We start from the raw sequence: 16,765 nt of genomic DNA, 5'->3' as shown, positions 1-16,765 counted from the left end.
TTGGCTTTTTTAATGTTCTTAATTAGTTTTTCTTACCCTCATCTTCTTTGTGATGATATAAATTTCCCTCTAAATGCTGCTTTAGTTGTAACCCATAATTCTGATACACAGTATTTATATTATCATTCGGCTTTACTTATAATTTCCATTATTATTTTTTCTTTGATCTATGAGTTACTTAGAAGTATGCTTTTAAATTTCCAAATATATAAAATTATTTTGGTTATCTTTTTGCTCAATTTCAGTCTTAACTGAATTGAGTACGAGAATAGTTTGCATAATATCCATTCATTGGTTTTGTTGAGACTTGATTTATGAATTCAGTGTGTGTTCAATTTTTTTAAAACTCCCTAAAAAGAATGTATATTCTCATCTATTAAGTGTGGGGCTTGGTACATATCCAAAAAATGAAGCCTGTTGGTTGGTTGTTCAAATCTTCTGTTATCTTCTCAAGTTGTTTTTGTCTGTTTGACCATCAATTACTCGAAAAGACATGTTAAATTTTTCCATTTTATAGATTTATAAATTTATTCATATTTGTATCTATATATTTTCTTCCTATATTCTATCTACATATTTTGTATTCTATCTATCTATTTTAAGGCCATGCTATAAGATGCATACTGATTTGGAATTATAGCTTCTTGCTTAATTCTTCCTTTACAATTTTTTTCTGATAATTTTTAACGCAAATAATGATTTTTGCCTTCAAATCAGTTTTGCCTACTATTAACCTGCTATGCCAGCTTTCTTTTGGAATAGATTTTTCCATATCTTTATTTCCAGTCTCTCTCATTCCTTATGTCTTAGGTGTATTTCTTACAAACTGCATAGACTTGGATTATTTTCTATTCAGTTTGGCAATGTTCCAGTTATCTTTTTTTTTTTTTTTTTTTTTTGGAGACAAGGTCTTGCTGTGTCACCCAGGCTGGAGTGCAGTGGCACAATCTCAGCTCACTGCAACCTCTGCCTCCCGGGTTCATGAGATTCTCCTGCCTCAGCCTCCCGAGTGGCTGGGATTACAGGTGCCTGCAACCATTACAGGTGCACACCACCATGCCTGGCTAATTTTTGTATTTTTAGTAGAGAATGGGTTTCAGTATGTTGGCCAGGCTGGTCTCAAACTCCTGACCTCAGGTGACCCGCCCGCCTCAGCCTCCCAAAGTTCTGGAATTAGAGGTGTGAGCCACTGCGCCTGGCCATGTTCCAGTTATCTACGGCTAAATTTAAAAACTATTCTAAATCTTAGTAGTGTTAAACAATAATCATTTTATTATTCTCATGATTCTGTGGGCCACAAATTCTGGCAGGGCACAGCAGAGACAGCTTGTCTCTGATTGACGATGTCTGGGAAACTCAGGTGGGATGCCCTGAAAGGATGAAGATGGCTGAGATGTCTTAACATGGGCCATAAGTCTGAAACCTTGGCTCTTCTCCAGGTGGTGTCTGCTAGGGCTGGATTATTCAACATGGTTCCTTCACTCACTCCTAAGGCTGACAGTTGATACTGGCTCTTTGCTGGTAGCTCAATGGGGCTATCAACCAGTGCCTACATGTGTCCTCTCCATCTGGCTGGGGATTCTCACAGCATGGTGACTGGGTTCTATGCGCAAGCAGTCCAAGAGAGAGGATTCCAACGGGCACAGGCAGAAGACGCAAGGCTTTTCATGACCTAGCCTCTGAAGTCCCAGAAAGTTACAGTCTATTGGTTAAGCAAGTGACTAAAGCCAGCCCAGATTCAAGGGGACAAGGGAAATAGACTCCACCACTGAATGGCAAGAAGGGAAGAAATTGGTGGTGGCCACTTTGGAGACAAGCTACCACAGACCACCCTCTGGCCCCAACAAGGCCCTCCCACATGCAAAATACACTCACCCTCTTCTAAGACCTTCAAAAGTCTCATTTCATTATGGCATCAGCTTGATGTCCAGAATCTCGATATCTAAATCAGGTCCAGATGTGGTTGAGGCTCCTCAGATGCAGTTCCTCAGGTACAGCTACTGCAGTATAGTTCCTCCTGATCTGAATTAAAGAAACAAATTATCTGCTCCCACACACCCAACATACAAACATACAATAGTGAGACTGACTTAAGATAAGCACAATAGACACTCTCATTCAAAATGTGAGGAAAAAGGGAGAAGGAACAGGAGACACATAACATTACTGGCCCGTAACAATTCTGAAATCTAATCAGACACACATCACCAGTTCCTCTATTACAGCCAAGTCCTACACCTTGAGAATGACTCTCCACAACCCTTGGCTCCACCCTCTAAGTTTCTGAATTAACCTTCTTTTTACATAAGAGATGGGTTAATTTTTGCAATGGAGTGGCCTTATAAGCTTGTTTCCTGCCTATAGATGATTGGAAATCTAAACGCCTATTTTCACTTTCCACTGTCTGTTCCTCTTTTATTATTATGATTTCTTTAAAATCTTGTGGATTTCCTATGAATCTTATTGGGATTCACTCCAGCAGACAAAAGCCACATCCACCTTTTCTATCGCAAGTCTTATGTGAGGCTACTGTGAGAAAACACGCTTAAGATCCCTAGAAGCCCTATTGTTTAACATAGTAAGCCTAAGAAGTATTCCCTTAAGACCTCTAGATATCCCTTTATCTAATTGAAAGGTTTTGTGAGGCATTGTCTTAAATCTTTCTGAAGTCGGCCAGGCGCAGTGGCTCATGCCTATAATCCCAGCACTTTGGGAGGCCGAGGTGGGCGGATCACCTGAGGTCGGGAGTTCGAAACGAGCCTGACCATCATGGAGAAACCTCGTCTCTACTAAAAATACAAAATTAGCCAGGCATGGTGATGCATGCCTGTAATCCCAGATACTAGGGAGGTTGAGGCAGGAGAATCGCTTGAACCAGGGAGGCAGAGGTTGCGGTGAGCCAAGATCATGCCATTGCACTCCAGCCTGGGCAACAAGAGCGAAACTCCGTCTCAAAAAAAAAAAAAAAAAAAGTCTTAGCAAAGGGATTTACAGTTGCATCACTGAGATCTTTACTTTGAGGCCATGTTTTATTGGTAGCATCTTGAATTTTATCTTTCCTCTGAAGCCATTTATTTAGAAGTCATTGGTCAGGCTAGGCGCAGTGGCTCATGCCTGTAATCCCAGCACTTTGGGAGGCTAAGGCGGATGGATCACTTGAGCTCAGGAGTTTGAGACCAGCCTGGCTGATATGGTGAAACCCTGTCTCTACCAAAAATACAAAAAAACAGCTGGGCATCATGGCGGGCACCTGTAATCCCAGCTACTCAGGAGGTTGAGGCAGGAGAATCACTTGATCCCGGGAGGCAGAGGTTGCAGTGAGCACCACTGCACTCCAGCCTAAGCGACAGAAAAACTATCTCAAAATAATAATAATAAAAAAAAAATAAAAGTCATTGGCCATTTGAAACAACTAGAGATGAGAAAAAGTTTTATTTTCTATAATAACACAACCATTCCTGGGTTAGAAATATTTCCTCTAAGTTCTGTTTTAAAACTTAGTAGTTCATTTTTTAGTTCATTTATCAATTTGTACCTTATCATACTTAGAAAAAACTAGGTAACATTTTTTCAACATTCTGCCTAGAAATCTCCTTAGATACATTGAAGTCATTAGATATATTTTCTATGGTCTATGTAACCACATGTGGCAGTACCAATAAACCTTGAATCACTATATAACAAAGGTTCACTCTTTTCCCAGCCTCCAATTACACTTTTCTCACTGTGATTCAAGCCTTCACTGTCTTCTCAAGGTCCCTCCATCTTCAACCCTCACCAAATTCCAAAGCCAATGCAAATTGTAGGTTTTGGCAGCACCTTATTTCAAGGTACCAAATTTGGTTTCAGTTATCTATCATACAAACTACCCTAAAGCTTAGTGGCATAAAACTACAACCATTTTATTATACTCACAATTCTGATTCAGACAGGGTATAGCAGGAACAGCTCGTGTCTGCTCTATAATATCTGGGGCCTCAGGTAAGGTGGCTCCATTGATTGAGGATAACTAGACTGGGAGCCATATGCCTAGGGCCTGGGCTTTTCTCCATATGATGCCTACTGGAACTGGAACTCACGTAGCTGAAAAGTGATGCTAGCTGTTGGCTAGGAGCTCAGCTGAGCCTCTCCATCTGGCTTGGACTCCTCACAGCATGGCAGCTAGGTTCCAAGACTAAATGTTCCATAGCACAGCAATCCAAAAGAGAATGTTCAAATAGGCCTAGATGGAAGCTGCAAAACTTTTCATGACCTGGCCTTGAAAGTCCCAGAATGTTATCTCTGCCACATTTCACCAAACAAGTCACTAAGGCCAGCCCAGATTTGGTATGAACAGAGGAATAAACTCCACCACTAGATGGGGGTGGTGCACATGTGGAGGGAAGGAACTAACATCAGCCATCTTGAAAACATGCTACAACAATCTCTTTGTTTCAGTAAGTGTAATTCATTTACGTTCAGTATGATTACTGATGCATTTAGATTTATCTCTACCATCTTTTATTATGCTTTCTATTTATCCTATCTTTTCTATGACATTTATTACATTTTCCTTATCTGCTATTAAATGGAGGAAGTATACAAATTATAAATTCAATGAATTATAACAGAGTCAAACAGCCATGTAACTATCACCCAGGACAAAAATCCAATGTTACCCGCACCCAGGTTTTTAGCTTTATATAAATAAAATTACATAGTATATATTATTTTACATCTGGCTTCCTTCCTTCAACATTATTGTTATTCAGCCATGATCTTATGCATAGCAGCAATTTATTCATTTCCATTGCTTAATAGTATTCCGTTGTATGAATATACCATAATGTATCCATTCTACCATTGATATTGTCCACCAAATTTTAAGTTTCAGTGACTATATTTTTTGAAGGTCTATTTTAAAACTCTTTTTTTTTTTTTTTTTTGGAGACAGTCTCGCTCTGTTGCCCAGGCTGGATTGCAGTGGCACCATCTCGGCTCACTGCAAGCTCCACCTCTTGGGTTCACGCCATTCTTCTGCCTCAGCCTCCCGAATAGCTGGGACTACAGGCGCCCGCCACCACGCCCGGCTAATTTTTTGTATTTTTAGTAGAAACAGGATTTCACCGTGTTAGCCAGGATGGCCTAGATCTCCTGACCTCGTGATCCGCCCGCCTCGGCCTCCCAAAGTGCTGGGATTACAGGCATGAGCCACCGCGCCCGGCCTGAACTTTTTTTTTTTAGAGCACCTTTAGCTGTGAGATTTGGTGTGGCCTAGATTGAGGATATCCCTATAGAGAAGTTTTGCACTTGCTTCAGCCTGATGCCATAGGACTGTTGCAGATTCAAGACTACTTTATATGTTAATTTCTTGGTTTTGGGTTTCCTGGACTGCAGAAAAAGAGGAACATTCTAAACTGAACCTATGTGAAGACAACCCCAGGTAACAAATTCTCAGAGAAACCTTTCTCACCTAAAGCCCACACGGAGTGGACAAACTTCCTTGACATTTCTCTATGCCATGGGGCAAATGTTTTTTCTAGATCATCTTTTCAATGTGGAAACCCTCTGAGGAACTTAGCTTTCTGCAAGGGAGTAAAAAAGTCTCTTATTCCCATGTGGTTGTTAAAACTAAGTCTCTTAGTCATCCAGAGCAGCCGTAACTTTAGCTTATGTACTTACCACTGATTTTCAATGCCCTCATCATTTTTTTGCCCCTAAGGATTTTCCTTACTTTTTCACAAGCTCAGCTATAGATTTAAAATAATGTCTATTATATATTTATCTGGCATATGACTAGGAATCTTGAGTGTTCTTTCCCCCTTTGTCAAATGTAAAACATATAACAAGGAGGGGGAAGTCACAGGAAAAGAAACTCAAAGAAAAAAGTGAAAAATGGTCTGCCTTTTATCATGGACAGGACCCATAGGTCCAAGGTTATTTGCACTAAGAAGATTCTAACTAAAGGGAATGTATACTATTTTTACCATTGGAACTGAGTATCTCTGTACTCTGGTGACTAATAGAAGAGGACACCAATCAAGCAGGTACGTATGTCAAGGCAGTTCTAAACACAACTGACGTTACATTAGGAAGGTAGAATCCCTCAACCAGTGTTACCCAGATAATACAATGAGGAAGGATCTAAAGGAACTGAGAAAGGAAATATTAAGATATACCTAATAGTTTCCTAATGGGCTTCATTTTCTTTTCAGTAAACTTTTGACCTTGCTTCTACCAAACACTGTAAAATTAAATAATACGCAGGAATAAGGAAGGCCTGAGTCAAAAACTTTCCATCACTGTAAGTATAAACACTTTAGCTAGAAAGTGAGTAGTAGATAGGAGCAAAAATGGTAATATGAAATTATAAATGAAAGTCAGACACTGGAACAATATCAATAAAGAATATATTTTAATGTCCATAAAAAATCCATTACAAATTATTTATTTGACATATATTATGCATTTAATGATAAGAAGGATATAAGCATGAATTAAGTATCAAGCAAATTTATCAATCTATAGACACTGTAAAATTTAAGGTGAACTCTAAAAATTATGGAATACAAAAAGAACTCATTTAGGGCCGGACATGGTGGCTACACTTTGAGAGGCTTAGGCAGGAGGGCTGCTTCAGCCGAGGAGTTCAAGACAAGCCTAGGCAACATAGTGAGACCCCCATCTCTATTAAAAAACAACAACAACAACAACAACAACAACAACAACAACAAAAAACCGGCACAGTGGCTCCCGCCTATAATCCCAACACTTTGAGAGGTTGAGGTGGGTGAATCACGAGCTCAGGAGTTCAAGACCAGCCTGGTTAGCATGGTGAAACCCCATCTCTACTCAAAATAAAAAAAAAAAAATTAGCCAGGCATGGTAATGCGTGCCCGTAATCCCAGCTACCCAGGAGGCTGAGGCAGGAGAATCACCTGAACCCAGGAGGCGGAGGTTGCAGTGAGCTGAAATTGTGCCACTGCACTCCAACCTGGCCAATAGAGCAAGACTCTGTCTCAAAAAAAAAACAAAAAAAAATTAGGCATGGTGGTGCACACCATGGTGGTCCCAGTAGGACTCAGTAGGCTGATGTGGGAGGATGGCTTGAGCCTGGGAGGTTGAGGCTGCACTGGGCCATCATCGTGCCACCACACTTCAGACTGGGCAACAGAGTAAGTGAAAAAAAAAACCCAGGAATCATTTAGGAAAAAAAGAAAAGAAAAAAAAGAAACTTTGAAAGCCAAAAGGTCTACACATATGGTTATGATCCCATTTATATGAAATGTCCAGAATAGGCAAATTATATGAAACGTCCAGAGAGAGAAAATAGATTCGTGGTTGCCTAGGGAATGATTACTACAAGGTTTCTTTCTGGGATGATGAAAATGTTCCAAAATTAAATTACAGTAATGGTTATACACTCTGTAAATATGAAAAAAAATCACTCACTGAATTGTATGCTTTAAATGAGTGAACTTCGCAGTATGAAATTATATCTCAATAAAGTTACTTTTAAAAAGTAAAGAGGTCTATTTATTTTCAAAAAGCTAAAACATTCTACCAAAAGAGAAATTCAGCCCACCAAGCAGCCTTCAAATCTTACTTTTGGTTTGTTTAAACAAAGGAAAGATTCAACCACAGCATTAATGTCGTTCCCAAGAAAGCACAAGCGGCCGGGTGCAGTGGCTCACGCCTATAATCCCAACACTTTGGGAGGCCGAGGCGGGTGGATCCTAAGGTCAGGATCTGGCCTTAGACCGGCCTGGCCTACATAGTGAAACCTCATCTCTACTAAAAAAATACAAAAATTAGCCGGGTATGGTGGCCCGTGCCTGTAGTCCCAGCTACTCAGGAGGCTGAGGCAAGAGAATCACTTGAATCCGGGAGATGGAGGTTGTGGTGAGCTGAGATCATGCCACTGCACTCCAGCCTGGGCAACAGAGTAAGACTCCGTCTCAAAAAACTAAAACAAAAACAAAAAAAGAAAGCACAAGCAAACTCCCTAATGCTGCCTTCAAAGTTACAGCATTTTCATACCTTGATCTTTCCAAAACCTGGTTATGTCACAAAGCTCTTTCAAAGCTGAGCTTCTTTAAGGTATAGCTGGTAAAAACAAGATCCTCAAGATAACATAGAGGCTTAAAAATCAGTCATGACTGTTAAAATTCTGACTTGGAAATTATTAGTTTAAATTTACTAAATTACTAATTACTAGTTTAAACTACTACGTTTACTCCTAGTAGAACTAGGAGTAAAAAGGGAGTGAACTAAAATAGCAAGTTTGTCCAAAAAGTCGTCAAAATAAATTCCTCACTTTCCTCTCTCTCTCTCTCAATATTTCCCCTCATCCTCTTTTTTCTTAAAACAGATCATATGCCATTTTCAGAGCTTTCTACTCCCATGTTATAGGTACTGTTAAATAAATAGGAGTATGACCTTTACCCAATCATATAAGACTAGAAACTCATCTCTCTGTTATCACACAGAGCATCCACTCCCACACACATACAGAAGTCAGTCACCAAATTCTATCAATTCCATCATCTTAACATCTCTCCCACAAGATTCCCTCTTTTCTACTTCCTATCTTAGGGTCAGGTCCTTATCCTCTCTTACTTAGATAATTACAATAGCCTGATTATTCTCTCTTCACTTTCAATACTAGCCTTACCTCCACCTTCAATATACTATTCACGCTAACATTCAAATCTAATAAGGCTTGGGGAGGGGCGCAGTGGCTCATGCTTGTAATCCCAGCACCTTTGGAGGCCAAGGTGGGCAGATGACTTGAGGTCAGGAGTTCGAGACCAGCTTGGACAACATGGAGAAACCCTGTCTCTACTAAAAATACAAAAATTAGCCAGGCATGGTGGCAGGCACCTACAATCCCAGCTACTAGGGAGGCTGAGGCAGGAGACTCGCTTGAACCTGGGAGGTGGAGTTTGCAGTGAGCTGAGATCACGCCACTGCACTTCAGCCTGGGCGACAAGAGTGAAACTCTGTCTCAAAAAAAAATACCTAATAAGCCTTGATTGAACTCAATAAATTGGAGGGTGTACACACACACACACACACACACACACACACACACACACCCCTTGAATGAACTCAATAACTTGGAGGGTGTACTACTCTCTCTCTCTCTCATACATACACACACACCCCACTCATGTTAAATTTCAGATTTTCTATTTGTGTGATTTCATAATCTTTTTTTGTTTTCACTTAAAACAAAATGATCATTTCCCCTTCTCATTAGGCATACTTGTGCAACATCATTTCTGATGGCTGCTTAGTATTATGCTCTATGAATGTATCATAATTTACTATGTCTCCACAACATAAATATTTTGCGTTTAGTGGGCAAAAAAAAAAATTTATCTGACATTTTCTTATGTTTATCTTTCCTTTAAAATCTATTTGTATCTAAAATGTTAAAATATTGCTATGGTTAGTCATACAAAATCATCTAATCATCTTTAATATCTTTTGTAGCATTTATGGTATTTATTACATTCTAATTTGAATAAGTGATAGACATGATTCATTAATTCTACTCTATTATAATCCTCCAAAGGTATGTAATATATTTTATTCAGCTTTGGATTGCCCCTCCTATTCCCCGCCCTCAGTATCTAGCTCAGTACCATTATTAAATTAGATACTCAATTATATGAGTGATTTGTCCAGATGACGTTACCCTGATAAAAACCATTATGTCCATTATGCTACCTAGATCTCAGTGAGATACTTTAGTTCAGGGTTCTCCCAAGGTGTAATTTTTTTTTTGGCGGGGGACGGAGTTTCACTCTTGTTGCCCAGGATGGAGTGCAATTGTGAGATCTCGGCTCACTGCAACCTCTCTGCCTCCTGGGTTCAAGCCATTCTCCTGACTCAGCCTCCAGAGTAACTGGGATTACAGGCGTGAGCCACCACGCCCAGCCCCAAGGTGTAATTCTTTAGCATTTCCTTATTCTGTGACTTACCTCCATTATCCTTTCCCCTCCCTCCTTCTCATCCATCTACTACCTTTTTTGCTTAAGTCAATTGAACAAAGTCAATTTTGGTTTGTTTTGCAACCAAAGAAGCCTAACCGATAAAGGCTGAAACAACTTTGTAATTGTTAACAGTCATTTGTTGGCTGAGCAAAATAGCGAATGTATTGAAAACTAGTTAAATGTGCACTGAGAAAAAAGAAAAGGAGACAAGAAACAGGAATATACTAAAACAGGAAGACACTGACTACACCTACAGAAGGTCACTGTAGCAATACAATTATCCTCATTTTGGACAACTTCTCCCTATTGTTTTTATACTTACAGTTGTTCTGGACAAAGACTTTGAAGTCATCCAAAACTTTTCTCTTTCAAACACTCATCAAATACATTAGCATATCTTTTTTGCTCTACTATATATGCAGAATCTGGCCACTTCTCTCATCTTCACCGCTATTATCTGCTCCAAACTACTATCGTCTCTTCTCTAGTTATTGCAGTAACCTCCTAACTGGTCTCCTGACCCCTTCAGTCTATTCTCAACCCTACAGCCAGAGCGATCTTTTCAAAACTTAAATATGATCCTGTCATTCTTTGCTCAAAACCTTCCAATGGTTTTCTATCTCATTTAAAGCAAAAGTTAAAGCATAATCCTGAATATGACCTATTAACACCATACATGACACTGGCTCATTACCTGCCAGCCTTAATCTCCACAACTCTCCCCCTTACTTACTCTACTCCAGCTGCACGTGCCTCCTTGCTAATTCCTGAAAAATGTCTGATAAACTTCCTTCACCCACACACACCCCTCAGAACCTGTGCACTTGCCACACTCTGCCAGAATACTACTTCACTCTCTTATAATAAAGCAGCCCCTTTAAGGTCATGCCATTCAACTCTCTCATCTCTTTCCCTAGTTACTGCCACCTATCAAATTCCTCTCTCAGATTCTAGTCATCCTAAATCCCACCATCAACCTGAGTTTATCAGATGAAAAGGAAGCGGAAGTTGTTGGGTGGGGCTTCTGGGATGCCCTTTTTGCCTTTTTCCCCTTCCTCCTTCTTGCTTCATATAATTGCCCTGAGCTCCAGCAGTCATCTTAAGCCATGAAAGCATCCCTAATGATGGAAGCAGCATACTAAGAACAATGGAGAGAAAAATGACAGGAGTCTGGGTCTCTAATCCCTGTGGAGGAGCCATCATACCAATCTTGTAAATGTTTCTCTCTGTATTTCTTTATAAATAAAACACAGTACATACATTCTGGATTACAATTGACCAGATTTAATACATCATGTATATAACTTACTCAAGTTAGAATCTAATAAATACCATAAATTCTGTAAAAAATGTGAAACGAAGCTGATTTTTTAATAAAAATAAACTCATATACAATATAAGGCATTGTTATTGGGGGTTACTGTTATATGCAGTTGAATTTAATTCTATGTATAGTTTTTCCAATGCATATTGCCTAGCGTTCTGCTAGTAAGGAAGAAGTAGAAACTGGATACTGAGTAGACAACTAGGAGTCTCTGTCACACTGAACAAGCAACAATCCATGTGGGTGGCCCATAAAGACCTTAGCCTTCGAGTTCCTTGATGTCATCTTCAATGACGTTCTGCTCCATTCTAACTCAGCTAAGCACAACCAAGGTTACTCCAGACCTTATCACCACTAGAAACTGTTCCATCTCCATAATGGCTAATTTGGGTATCCTGTTCTCTGACTTCTTTTTAGCTTGCTTGTTTAATTTTCTCTACTATAATTTCACAGACTTTAGCTCACTAATTCTTTTACTGCAATCTCTCGGTCATCTCCTTTTTTCCTTTCCTTCTTATCCATGATTTCTTACCCTTACATACCATGAACCATCATTTTAATAACACTCTTCACATCCCGTGAGCTCGATACCAGTTTATCCAATTTGCCTACTAGTCATCTCCACTTAGATGTTCCATAGACACCTCAAACTCAATGTCTAAAATATCTTCTACTGGCCGGGCGCAGTGGCTCACGCCTGTAATCCCGCACTTTGGGAGGCTGAGGCGGGTGGATCACGAGGTCAGGAGATTGAGACCATCCTGGCTAACACGGTGAAACCCCGTCTCTACTAAAAATACAAAAAATTAGCCGGGCATGGTGGCGGGTGCCTGTAGTCCCAGCTACTTAGGAGGCTGAAGCAGGAGAATGGTGTGAAGCCAGGAGGTGGAGCTTGCAGTGAGCCGAGATGGCACCACTGCACTCCAGCCTAGGTGACAGAGCATGACTCCGTCTCAAAAAAATAAAAAATAAAATAAAATAAAATATCTTCTCCTCTGACCTGTTTTACCCCTTATGTTGGTGAATGGCACCACCATCTACTCAAATGCCTTACCTGGACATAACTCTCTTCCTTCTCTTTTATTTCTCCCCACAATAGCCAGGACTCAGAGGTAACTCTAAAAGAATCCCACATTTCTATTGCCAGGCCCTTAGTTTGTCCTTCTATATCTGAAACAGATTACTAATCATTCTTTCTACACAAGGCACTAACTGTTCTTCCTGCTTTTACTCGAATGCATTCTCCCCATTCTCCATACTGCATCTGAAGTAATCTTGCTAAAGTGCACATCTGATCATGACACTCTCCTATTAGCTTACAGACACAAAGGAAAATTTCAGGAACCAGGACAGCCTCAGGGAGAAGAGAAACAAATTAAAGCTGCCAGGACATTTTCTTGTTTCTCTGCCTCCAACTAGCTTTATTCCCTCAAGCTACTTCAAGTCACTGGGAACACAGTCACCAGATGCTCCCAGGTAATCCCGGAAAGCAAAGAAATAAAATTTGATACATGTAAATAGATGCCATTATTATTCAAAAATCACTGCTCCTTCCTGGTGGAGAATTAGACAACCGGTCCAGTTGATATCAAGTTTGGCCACATGACTTGCTTTAGCCAATGACGCTGGGAAGTAAGAGGAAATGACACATCCCACTTCTGAACAGAAACTTTCAGAGAAATGGTGTGGTTCTACCATGCCTTATTTCTCTCTAATACAAGAGAAAATGCCTCAGATAGGAGCATCTAGCCTAAGTCTTGGAACAAAGCTACACAATGGACATGCAGTATGAGCAAAAAATAAATCCTTGTTATTGTAAGCCACTAAAATATGGGGACTGTTTGTCACCACAACATAACAGACTAAACTTAATTATATAGTATGTCATAAGGAAGGACTGACTAGACAGGCTTGGTTTTGATCACATCCCCAGCTTAAAACCCTTCGGTGATACTCCTGTGCCTCCTGGAGTCCAAATTCTAGCAAAGAATATAAGGCCCTTTCTGTTATGGTCCCACCTGCAGCCTCATTTCTTGGGACTCCTATTCCGTATTCCAACCATCCTGGATTATTTTAAGATTTCTAAACACATCAGGTCAGCCTTTACCCTCCATTTTCATGTCAACTTATTATATGCTATTCTTCATAAAAAGGAATGTTGTTCCTCCTGAGAAATAAAATTCTAAGCCCCCCAACTGACTGAAGTGACCATCTCTTGGCCAAGGAGACCCCAGAGAAACCCTTAAATCTGAGTTCCCAGCCATGACCAGGTGAAAGGTCAGACACACCTCATTATACCCATCCCTTGCTGCCCAGCATTAGGCTTCTTTCCTAAGGGTTAAACAGAAACCAGCCTTTTTACCTGCTCCACTGCTAATATAAACCAACCTCCTGACATTGCCCCTCCCTTTTGTGGTTTCCTCACAACCACCAACCAGCATTCCTTCCTAATAGGAGACCACCAACCACGGAGTGGTTCTGGCCAGTCTACAGAGGATGCGCAGTGAGGCTTTTCATGTCCTCTGCTTCACCTTTTGAGGCCAGAGGCTCAAAAACTCCACCCTTGGATCATGCTAATACTGCCTTTTCTCTGTACACGCAACCCATAAAGGGGTAAGAAGCTTAACTGTGTATGTACATGTTTCTCCTTTCATAAATATTCATGACTCCTCCTATAGCTTATTGAAAATGTACATTTCGCCACCTCATTCAGCATAAATCCCTGTCTTATTTTTCTAACCCTCAAAGTATGTTTTCTGATCCTGGCCAGCGGCTCTTGCTATACAGTGAATATTTATATAAATACGTATCTCTCCAATTATATTGTGACCTCCTTGAGAACAGAGACCATATCTTATTTATATTTGGAGCCCAAGAATCTAATGCAGTGCCTGGCACATAATAGAATATCAATATAAGCTTATGAAAAGTGCAAACATATAGTCTTTTTTCAGTGATGTTATATGCAAAAATATGAGACAGGCCCTTCTACCATGTTAAAAAATAATACAGAAAATCAAACCTATTCAACTCTTATTTTGCTTGCATTTTCTTTATCCAGAGTAACTTTCCATACTGAAAAGAGAATGCAAATGGTTAAGAGGAAACTGAAGCCTGAAATAGGAGAAAAGATAATAAAAGAGCACCCAGTAGCTTTTAGTAAATGCAAATATCTAGAACCAGATAAATTACAGCCTAAGATCTCCATGATCTCTCATGAAAAATGGAAGAGAAGCTAGAAGACTAGAAACAATAAAGTTCAATTTTAATTTTCTCAATTTCAAAGGAAAAAAACAGACTAGATTATTGAAATCATAGATTAAGGGTTTAACAAAGATTTCCTATGTTAGCCTACGGTGGGGTAGGGAAGGGGTACAGAGAACACAGTGAGTCAGAATGGGGTTCACCAAGAAAAACAATCATGCTAACCTCATTTTACTTTTGACAAAAGTATTAGACTAAGAGATCAGAGAAATAACATAAAGTAGGTCCAATACATATTGCTGAAATCAGGATTAACTTTCTTACGCTAGTTAAGTGATAGATTTACAATTGGTTGAACAACAATTCTAAGATTATTAATCAATTATTTAATGTAAATCTGGAAAGAAGTAACTAACAGTTGCCACAGAACTCTCTATTTGGCCTTATCTTAGTAGATGTTTATCAATATTGTGAAGATTTAAATGGTAGCTTATAAATTTTCTGGTGATCTAAACCTATCTATAAAGATTAAATAATACCATTAAAGATATAAGAGATATCATTAAAGATTATAAAAGATCAAATATCTGAACATATAGAAACAACGTGCTGAAAATACAAAATAAAATTTATCAAGGGTAAATATACATGCATTTATTTTTTAGAAGTATACAGCGAATAAGAAATCCATTTCAGGCCAGGTACAGTGGCTCACGCCTGTAATCCCAGCACTTTGGGAGGCCGAGGTGGGCAGATCACTTAAGGTCAGGAGTTCGAGACCAGCCTGGCCAACATGGTGAAACACTGTCTCTACTAAAGATACAAAAAATTAGCCGAGGGTGGTGGCGTACGCCTGTAATCCCAGCTACTCAGGAGGCTGAGGCAGGAGAATCGCTTGAACCCAGGAGGCGGAGGTTGCGGTGAGCCGAGATCGTGCCACTGCACTCCAGCCTGGGTGACAGGGCAAGACTCCGCCTCAAAAAAAAAAAAATTGAAACCAATTTTAACATGTGTTGATGAGAGTTCAGTTGACTGTAAGCTCAAGGTGGGCCTTTGTACTGAACTGACAGCTTAAAAGTTAATACAAATTCATAGGTAATAAAATAACAGTACAGTGACCTGAACAAGGAAGAAAATCGAAACAGGTCAAGCAACACCCTGAGAATTATAATTTGAAATATGAAACAGGTCAAGCAACACCCTGAGAATTATAATTTGAAATATGACCTCTTACAAGTGATGCTGATAGCCAGGATGGTAGTAATGGCCTGGCCGACTACATCATATGAAGAATGATTAAGAGAAGCAGGAATGATTTCCATGGAGAAGAGACTATCTGGGGTAGGAAAAGTAAGAGCAGAACTGTCTACAAGTATTTGAATGATTGTATATTGAAGGGCAGGAATCACACTTGTATACATTTTATATTTATTCCCTATGCACCCAGTTCTAAGCTTTGCATATAGTAAATGCTCAAATATTTGAAGTCCAAGATCAATCCACCTGCTGAAGACTAAGCCAACAAAGACAGTTTATACAAGAGTATCTGTTGTGATCTGAATGACAACTCAACAAAAGGATGAAGTAGGAGGAAGGAAACTTAAAATCAAAGTAAAAAGCCTTAACTGGCACAAGCTAAGCAGGCATAACTAAGGCACATTACCTTAAAAATCAGGATTTGTCTTATATCAGCCTTTTTTTTTTTTTTTTTTGAGATGGAGTTTCACTCACGTTGCCCAGGCTGGAGGGCAAAGGCATGATCTCAGCTCACTGCAACCTCCGCCTCCTGGGTTCAAGCGATTCTCCTGCCTCAGTCTCCCAAGTAGCTGGGATTACAGGCACATGCCACCATGCCCAGCTAGTTTTGTATTTTTAGCAAAGACAGGGTTTCACCATGTTGGCCAGGCTGGTCTCGAACTCCTGACCTCAGATGATCTGCCTGCCTCAACCTCCCAAAGCACTGGAATTACAGATGTGAGCTACCTCGCCTGGCCAACCTCAGCTGACATTCTTGACCATACTACTAGTTAAATTTTATTTCCTTTCGTAAATATTTCCCCACAACAGTGAGTCGTCGTTTTCACTCTTCCTTTACAAAGAGAAAAACTGAGGTTGAGGGAAGTTATTTTCCTAGCACCGACATCATAACAATAGTTAACCTTGAATAGGAACCTTAAGCTTCTCGCTTACAAGCCTTGTTGTTAAAATCACTGGACTCATTGTGGGGTAGTAAACAAGTACAGTACTTAACTTAGAA

General features: G+C 39.8%; 1 protein-coding gene across 3 annotated transcripts in view; it reads right to left on the bottom strand.

Annotated features, from left to right (window-relative positions):
- Positions 1-16,765, bottom strand: part of AHCYL2 (adenosylhomocysteinase like 2) — a 207,666-nt gene that overhangs the window by 156,710 nt on the left and 34,191 nt on the right. Inside the window, exon 1 of one of the 3 annotated variants that reach the window (XM_057302685.1) lies at positions 1,876-1,892. The exons of the other annotated variants lie outside the window; for them this stretch is intronic. The gene's annotated coding sequence lies outside the window, so the exon portion shown is untranslated. Of the gene's footprint in view, positions 1-1,875; positions 1,893-16,765 lie in introns of those variants that run through there. 3 annotated transcript variants of the gene reach the window in all.

This window comes from Pan paniscus, chromosome 6 (assembly GCF_029289425.2).
Source record: "Pan paniscus chromosome 6, NHGRI_mPanPan1-v2.0_pri, whole genome shotgun sequence".
Taxonomy (NCBI): domain Eukaryota; kingdom Metazoa; phylum Chordata; class Mammalia; order Primates; family Hominidae; genus Pan; species Pan paniscus.
This window is presented reverse-complemented; position numbering and strand designations above follow the sequence as displayed.